The sequence below is a fragment of the Cannabis sativa genome, chromosome 5 (assembly GCF_029168945.1).
Source record: "Cannabis sativa cultivar Pink pepper isolate KNU-18-1 chromosome 5, ASM2916894v1, whole genome shotgun sequence".
NCBI lineage: Eukaryota > Viridiplantae > Streptophyta > Magnoliopsida > Rosales > Cannabaceae > Cannabis > Cannabis sativa.
The window spans coordinates 17,640,240-17,650,041 of record NC_083605.1 but is presented as its reverse complement, the minus strand read 5'-3'; positions in this window follow the sequence as shown (position 1 = coordinate 17,650,041).

The window sequence follows — 9,802 nt, the reverse complement described above, 5'->3', positions numbered from 1 at the left end:
CGATGACCCGATCGGCCTGCATCAATACACACCCCAAACCCTGTTTGGATGCGTCACAGTAGACTACGAACTTTTCCTTGTCCGAAGGCAAAGCTAGTACGGTGTGCAAAAGAATCAATCTCTGTTTCAGCTCCTGAAAACTAGCTTCGCATTTATCTGAACAGATAAATCGCTGATTCTTCTTTGTAAGCTCGGTTAGGGGCATTGAAATTTTGGAGAACCCCTCTACGAACCTACGGTAGTACCCAGCTAAACCCAAGAAGCTTCTGATCTCTGTCACTGTCTTCGGTGTCGGCCAATCTCTGACGGATTCAATCTTCCCGGGATCCACCTTGATCCCATCTTTACTCACAATGTGCCCTAGGAAGGACACCTGAGACAACCAGAACTCACATTTCTTGAACTTGGCGTAGAGCTTATGTTCTCGAAGTCGTTGCAGTACCATCTGAAGATGTAACTCGTGCTCCTCTTCTGATTGAGAGTACACGAGGATGTCGTCGATAAACACAATCACACAGATATCGAGGAAATCCTTGAATACTCTATTCATCAGGTCCATGAATGCTGCAGGAGCATTGGTTAGTCCGAATGACATAACCAGAAACTCGTAATGTCCATACCTAGTGCGGAAAGCCGTCTTTGGAATGTCCTCCTCTCGAATTCTCAACTGATGATAACCCGAACGGAGATCAATCTTAGAAAAGACCGTCTTCCCCTGAAGCTGATCGAACAAGTCATCGATCCTAGGTAATGGATATTTATTCTTCACCGTCAGCTTGTTCAACTCCCTGTAGTCGATGCACATCCTCATAGATCCATCCTTCTTCTTGACGAACAAAACCGGGGCTCCCCAGGGTGACACACTGGGCCGAATGAACCCTATGTCAAGCAACCCTTGGAGCTGAATCTTTAATTCCTTAAGTTCAGCTGGAGCCATCCTAAACGGGGCTTTGGAAATCGGTTCCACCCCTGGTGCCAAGTCGATTACAAAATCAATCTCCCGCTGAGGTGGTAACCCTGGAAGTTCTTCGGGAAAGACGTCCAAAAATTCCCGAACCACTCTGATGTCCTCTGGCCGAATGGTGTCTGGCCGAGTGGTGTCCACCACCACGGCCAGAAACCCTAAGCACCCGCCGTGCAATAATTCTCTCGCTGACATAGCCGAGATCACCGGGATCCGAGATCCCTGAACCGAACCCACAAATACAAACGGGTCTTCACTTTCCGGTTGGACGACCACCATCTTCCTCTTACAGTCAATGCTCGCCGAATATTTAGATAGGAAATCCATTCCTAAAATAATATCAAATTCGACTAAGCTCATCTCTATCAGATCAGCGCTTAACTCTCTACCATCTATCCTGATCGGCATAGCCCTAATCCACCTATTGGAGATAACCAATTCTCCGCCAGGTAACAGGGTTCCAAACCCTGATTCATATCTATCATAGGGTCTACCCAATTTACTAAAGACTCTGGCCGCCACATAAGAATGTGTAGCCCCAGAATCAAACGATCGAATATAGCGAGTTGTTAATAAAAAGCCGACTGTGACAACCGATGGGCCGGCATCCGCATCGGCCTGCGTGATAGCGAACACCACCGGCCGGAGTGGGTATCGCTGGAGCTCTCGGTGCCTCTGGTCGGAGCTGGGGACATTCCCTCTTGAAGTGTCCGGGCATGCCACAATGAAAGCATCCCTGACCTTTGCACTCACCCCGATGATGCCTCTTGCAGCTAGGGCACTCGGGATAGGAGAATCGGGTCTCAGTACCACCAGGACGACTCCCTCTGTTCTGGTTCCCCCGGAACCTCTTGTTCTGACTCGAGCCGCCGGAAGCAGTGGGTGCCCTCTTCCTCTGATCAATGGCCGAACCACTACTCCCCCTGCTATAGCCTGATGCAGGAGGGGTAGGAGCCCCGCCACTAACCGGAGTACTCGCTGATTCTGACATGCACCCCACTGCGCCCTCAGCTCGCAGTGCCTTCTCCACCATCTGAGCATAGGTGGTGCTGTCGTCTGTGGTGATCATCAGGTCATGCCTGATCTTGGGATTCAACCCGTCCAGATACTTCTCCTTCTTGCTGAAGTCGGTCGGCACAATTCCCGAGGCTAACCTCGCCAACCGATCAAACTGAGTAGTATACTCAGTGACGCTCATGTTCTCCCGCTGGGTCAGGTGAACGAACTCTTTCCTCTTGGCGCTCCTAACCGCCTCGTTGTAATATTTTGCGTTAAAGAGTTCCTGGAACCTTTCCCAGGTCATGGTGGTGACATCATGAATCTGAGACACCATGTCCCACCATACCAGTGCGTCTTCCTGGAACTGAAACGTGGCGCACACCACTCTGTCGTTACCGGTGACACCCATGAAATTCAGTATCTTGGTGATCACCGTCAGCCACTGTTCGGCTTTCATTACATCCGGACCTCCCAGGAATACCGGAGGTGCCTGCTTCCGGAACCGCTCATACAATGGTTCCAATCTATGGGCCGCCACCACTATCTCGGCCTGGGCAGCAGGGGCAGGTGCCACTGGAACTATGGGCACAGGAACTGCAGGAGCACCCTGCTATCTCAACCTCTGAATCTCGAGGTCTTGTTCTTCGATCCGGGCTTGCATCTCTACAAACTGTAACTCCCAGTTCGGGGCTCCCTGATCGGCTGGGGGAGCCTGGGCAGTCTGTGGCGGGTTCTCATCACCCCGGCCACGAGCCCTGCCTCGGGGACCTCTGCCTCGGCCCCTAGCAGGTGGGGGAAACTGAGCTCCCTGTCCCTGATTCGACCCTACGGAGTTGCCCTGACTCCTGGTAGTCCGCCTGGCGTCCATCTAGTTAGAACCGCCTGCGAAACCAAGAGTTGGCATATCAGGTCGTATTCAAGGCGAGCTTACTAATGCCGCTTAATTTGGAAATTAAAACGAAACATGCGCCTATTCTACTATCGAGTGCACAACATGCTTCCTAACAGGCTTTTCTTTTTCATAACTGAATAAAATAAACTACTAAAGCAATAAAGGCTTACTGAACCGTGAGCCGAGCTAACTGCTGATGATGATTGTACATGTCGTGACGATCTTCGGAAGACAACCTGGCGGCTCTGATACCAAATTGTAACACCCTAACTACCTTAGGCGTATTACGTGATTTTTAAACGTACTGTGCAGCTCGTTGCTAATCAACGAGGTTTATGGAAAAACGTGATTAATTAAAATTTTGCTTTTGATTTAAACTTGTAAAACATATTACAAAAGACTCGGGATCCCGATTATAAAAATATTTACAAAAAGTTTCACTGTTTAACTATTACATCAAAATAAAAGTCGTCTAAAGACAGTTACAAAAATTCAGCCTTGCTGTCCCGAGGATCGTACGCTCCAGGCCTAACCGCCCCGACATGTACAATCTCATAAGCTCGCTCACGGTCCATCAGCTATAGCCTTGCCTTTACCTACACATGAACATAAACTGTGAGTCGACAGACTCAGTAAGAAAAGCATAATAATATCATACATAATACTAACTGCCGTGTCCAACACGATACTGAGTCCCGCTACTGCCATGTCCAACATGGTACTGAGCCACTACTGCCATATCCAACATGGTACTGAGTTTTGAACGTTCAGGGGACGGTACTATTGACAAGTATCCTCCTGATCGGTCGAACCGGTCATACTCCGGCTGCTGGTCATACTCCAACCTGTACCGACGGGATAGGTCAATAGCACTGAACCACCAACCAAGTGTCAGCCTGATCGGTCGAACCAGTCATACTCCGGCTGCTGGTCATACTCCAACCTGTACCGACGTGACAGGGTTGGATGGTTCGAAGCCTAAATACATAACTAATGTAATCTAGCAGGCTTCCTACATGCACGCTAAACATGTAATCTACATATGCATACTGTTATACTAATCTTACCTGGATTCCGATTTCAGGTGTGCGGTCAACCCGATCGGAACTGAAGCTGAGCGGCGGATTACTGGCTCCTAAACCATAAAAATCACAACGCTATATGTGACACGCTAAATCACTTCCCGGGGACTAAAACTTGGAACTAAAAGTTTCCCTATCGATAAAAAGCATGGCAATACCCCTAAAAACCTAAACACGAGGAAAACTAGGGTTCGGAAAAATTCCCCTACCGGCAGACCGGTTGCCCAACCGGAATTCCGGTTCTGGGAATTACTGAACCCTCATCCGGAATTCCGGATGCACAACCGGAATTCCGGTTCCTCGCAGGCAGCCAACTAAAATTCTCATAACTCGACCAATTCAACCCCAATTGGTACCAAACTTTCCAGACCTGTTCTAAACACCCCAAAGAACAAATCTAAGGCCTCAAAACCACCCAGAAAACACAGAGGCAAAATTCACCATTAAAGACCAAGCTTTGAGTTCCAAAACTCAAACTTGGTTAAATCCACTAACATGCATCCAAACCTAGTTAATTCTACTCAACTAAGCATGAATAAGCTTCTGAAAACACACAAGAACATCCAGCAACTTCACAGAACAAAAAGAACCATTTCTTTCAAAAATTCATAACTTTTTCACATAAAAACTAAAAGCTTGAACAACCTAACTAACATGCTTTCAACATAGCTCAACTAATATCAATTAACATGCTTTAAACCACATATATCAACAACAAAATCACAGCAGCAACATATTCCAAAATCATGCATGCATTCCATCAATTTCACATAAAATTCAAGAAAACACAAAGGGAATTTACAAGAGATCACACCTTGACTAGAATTACACAAGGATGAGTTGAAAATCACAAGCTTTGAGCAGAAAAATCCCAGCCACGGCCAAGCTTTGGCCGAAAAGAGTGAGAGAGAGAGAGCTTTGAGTGTTTTTGAAAATTTCTTAAGTTTTGACTAAGTGTTGAATGTTTGAGAAAAGAAGAATATAAATCACATTACTCATTCTATTTCAGCCATGTAATAATAAAATAAACATTTATTTTTCCATTTCATAAAGCCACAAAAGACAAAACACTAATGGGGCAAAAAGACCATTTTGCCCCTCCACCATAAAATCACAAAAATCATACTAAAGGGGTATTTTTGGGAAATTCTAAATTCCCGGCCATTCCCGACATTCCCAATGTCTAAAACCCGTCCCCAAATTACTAACATACTAAGTTGTGATTTCTACTGAGCCAAACGCCGAGTTCCAAAATACCGGACACCGGAAATGCAAAATATAAAAGCTACTGATGACATAATCATGCATTTCTGAATTCCATAAATAACAGTAATAAATTATTTAAATAGCTATAAATAATTTCATAATTTAAACATAAACAACTGCTAATTTCCAAATTAACTAAGCGGGCTTTACAAAAACCTTACATGAGACTCTTGATTTTTCACATATAACCTTTAATTCTGATCAAGAAACTTTTGAGGTTGAATGGGAGGCAATTCAAAAGGAAGTTAAGAGCTTTGAATCAGCTGCCTTGGATATTTTTATGAGTTTTGGAAGGAGAATCTCAAGGAAAACTTTGACTACCTCAAGGACAACAAGGATGCTTATCTTGGCTTTTGCAAGGCACAAAAATCTGAGGAGGAAGCTAAGATTGATGACAACAACTCTTCTACCATCCAAGAGCCTGGGACTCATGATGTTTGATATTTTAAGAATTTTTTCATCTGTTTGGCTTACTGGCCTATTTTTCAGTACAATAAAGCTGACCAAGCAACTTTTAAACTTGGAAAATATTTTAATTTTGTTTAAGACAACTGGCTGTCCACACATCTTTTAATCTTGGACTTATCTTTCTTTGTTATCTTAATATGAATATTTTCTTTTAAGTCTGAAATTTTGGTTTCTAGTTTTTGTTGGAGCTTGTTTTTTACCAATGCTTGTACAGATGTAGTTGCCCCTCAAGTGACCGAGCAGACTTTTGACTCTTGGTCACTTGCATTTCATAAGTTTTATTGTGTCCATCAAGTTTTTAGGTCTAAGAAAACTTTTTGTACGCATTTTAGGTAATTAAATAATTTGCTATAATTGGCAAAAAAGATATAAAATCTACACAATTTGAATGATAATTAATATCTTTATTCATTTATTGGTCGACATGTACTGTTACTGTGGTAATGTACATATATTGAATTATAAAAGCTATTATATGATCTAACTGATCTTTAGCTAATTAAAACATAAAGCAATTCAACAGTATATTCTGGCCAAAAGACATACTCAAGAGTAATGATTTTGAAAAATATGTACTTTGAAAATGGTCATCCGACCTTAGTACCAGTTATTTTCCAAACGTTTGATCGAGGTCTACTCAGAAGGCCACCACTTAAGAGTAGGTATTCGAGCATTGTGCAACTTGTGTGGTCTTCAGACCTTTTGCACTGTAATTGCATAATTTTTCTTGTTTAATTACCGAGATTTTCAAAAAATGAATTAAAAATAATTAGCAATGAAGAAATAAATAATTCAAAGAGAAAGAGTAAGAATAATACAAACAATTTTTACGTGGTTGGAGCGTTAATGAGCCTTATCAACAAGTTGATATTATTTGTAATTAAAGCTAGAAAAGCCTTTGGGAATACAATGAGCATAAATTCTCCATTTTTCTCGAGCAAGTATTGCAAGTGAATTCAATCCTTAATCAAAAGAATTCATTAGATATTTATAGTGTTTAGAGAATTGCACTTATTTTTCCTTTTTCCATCTAATGGAGAGTTTACATTGAATTACATAATTTGGGTCGTCTTGTGAAGTCCAGCCAACTAAGGAGATGATTGCTGACTTGGCAGATTAGATACAGTTTCATTAGTCAAAATTGTGTCCTATACTTCTGGGCAATTACTCATGAATTAATTTCTTGATTTCCATTTTAGGTAGTTTTCTCTTTTATCTTGATACAATCTTTTGTGGAGATCCGAGGAACATTTATTCCCTTATTTTGTGTGCTTGATTAAAAAGGGAAGCTGGACTTGTCTTCCAAGAACACACTATCTGACCTTTCGGTCTCAAGTACCGAAACTGCTTCTGGGTAGAGGCTGTCACTGGCGAAAGTCCATCTGGTCACGGAGCTAAGATATTCTTGGAAGGATCCATATGATCCGGGCTTGGCCAAAATTATCATCTTTGGGACCCAATAGTTAGTTTTTTATGCAAACCTTGGTTCTATGTGTCCCTTGTTGGAAACACAGATAACATTTACCGCCCAAGCTTCAAGAATGTTGCGTACGGTGGAAGCTTGCCGCATTCTATCAATGTCGACATGTGGAGGTTTAAACGTATTCTTTCATGACTTTCCAGATGGTAATTTATAATGGAAGGTAACTTCCATCTTCAGTTTTGGTAGGTCAACGTGGCAGTTACCTAGTGGCGGAGGAGCACATATATTGAGGGGTTACTTTCAGGTAAAGCTTTTGTTTTGATGACTTTTTAGTTTTTGGCACGAGAATTAAAAAATAGCATCTTTATCATTGATTTGTGCCTCAATTCTAAAGGGCATTAATTATGTTGACATGCTTGACTATTGGAGTCCCCAACCGTCGAGTGTATTTTGTGCTTTTAGAGATACGATCGTGGATCGTCCATCCCTCTTACGTGGATAGCCATCTTGGGTATAAATACCCCTAAAAGGCTCTAGTTATCACTTTTCCCCCAATTTCAAATTTTTATCTTTCAGAGCTCTAGTTTTCTCTGTAATCTTTGAGAGTTAGAACTGAACGGAAAGCCAAAATAACCTAATCGATCTGGATTAGGAGTCGAGTTTTGCACTCAACTTCTGTTAAGGATTAGGGCTCAAGAATTTCCAAATTATCCACCCCTAGTGATCGAGAGTTCCATGATAGAAGAAGTTGTGACTCTTGATTTCTACACAAAGATTGATTCGTTAATCACCGTTGCCCCTCGTCTTGCAAAAGATGTGCTCAACTTCCTTAACAAAACCTAGCAACAATTAGTTTGCTACCTTTGCTTTCATTACTAGGTACATATTGGCTTCCTTTCTCGTCTTTTAACTGTGTTATTTGGATTTACTATTGCATGTTCTGTTTTTAAATGAAATCGGGATTTCTTTGCCTAGAGATTGATATTGTTTGTAGATTTATGAATTGTAAGCTATATTGCCTTCTAGTTTTGGGTATTTTGTTGATTCCATTCCTCCTCTTCAATGTTCCTGACTTTTCATTTGGAACGAATGACCCCTGAAGTTTTTCGTTTCTTAATGATATGTCTAATAGGGACCTCTCCAAGCAGTTTATGGAGGTGGACTTCCCTACTCCCATTCTATATTAGGTAGTTTGGGTAGTTGATTGCTTAGTCTTCTGTCTTTTTACAGAAACTATGTCTAAGAGGATCTAGAAAGAAGAGGTTGAAGTTGAAGAAGAAATTCTACAGCAGGAGGATGCTCCAAGACTTGTTCTTGATGATAGTCCATGGAAGATGGACCAACATGTAAATACGTTTAGGAATTACAATAACTTAATGAATTACAAGATCTTGTAAGGGCTCGAAAGTGTTTTGGGATTATACTGGAATAGGCTCCGCGTTCATGGAGAGAAGCCCAGTAAATGCACGGATGGGGGCTTCGACATCTAGAGCTGGGCACAAGTGGAAATGGGTGCACACCTTCCGTTGAGGTGATACTTCACCAACTTCTGTGTCATGGCTTGAGTGGCACCTTTCCAGTTCATTCCCAAAGTATATCGCCTTTATTTTGGGTGGTATGTCCTTTCTGCTCAGCTTAATAAATCTGCACCAACACTGGAAGAGATCTTGTACTTCTACAAGATTAAATCCCAGCCTATGTAGGGTCACAAGGAAAAGGTGGGATTCTATAGACTGGAGCACCATTCCAAGAGTGTAGCTTGCCCCATTATTTCCACAAAGTACAAGCACGACTTTTGGGATTACTGGTTCTACACTTTTGACTTCCCACTAAAGAGAGTCACTGCACTTAACTTGGACTTTAATACAACAAGTAAGTGTTTCTTCTGTTCTTGGGTTTCACTTCTCTTTTTTTCCTTTTGTTATATTTTGATTTACATTTCATGTCTTCCAGATTGCATTCCATAATTTCCACTGACTCTAGAGTTTGAGGAGGTAATCACTTTCTATAATTCCTTATTATCTAAGGAGTTGCAGGTGGCTCACATGGTGACCACCGAGAACCTTCAAAGAGTTGGCCTCATTGCTCCTCATTAAAAAAATTATTCAATGTCAGTCCAGGAGTCAATTCAGGAATCACACAGGGGGATCTTGATGAGGTGAAGGAGGCCATTGCGACCATAACTATTGAATAGTCCTTAAAAGTTGTGAAGGTTGATGAATAGTGGCTAGCTGATTGGAAGAGCAAATTTCGAGAAAAAATTAAGCAAGGTTGTAGAGCTCACGATCCGTTTTAAGGACATAGTCCCAAATGAAGGTGCTGAAGGAGCGAGCACTTTTTTTAATGATGAGACACTCTTTCAAATAATTAGGGTTCCTTCCTTGGCAGATTTAAGTAGTACTGACCAAGGGGCATTTGATCCATATTTCTTAAGCTTAGACAAGAATAAGTACCCTAGCAGCGACTTCATAGATAAACTCGATTGCATAGTAAGAAATCCAAACTATTTTGTTCCACCAGTGCATCACCACGTTAAAGTAGATGTACTTAGTAAAATATCTTTCCCAGGGTTCTTCTAGCAGAAGACTAATTTATGTCGAGAGGATATTGCCCTTTTTGCTATAGGAAAAATTAATTATGCTAAGATAAATTGTTCGTATCCTTCTGGCATATTATCTGGTAGGTTGTATTTGTAATTATCTCTGTTG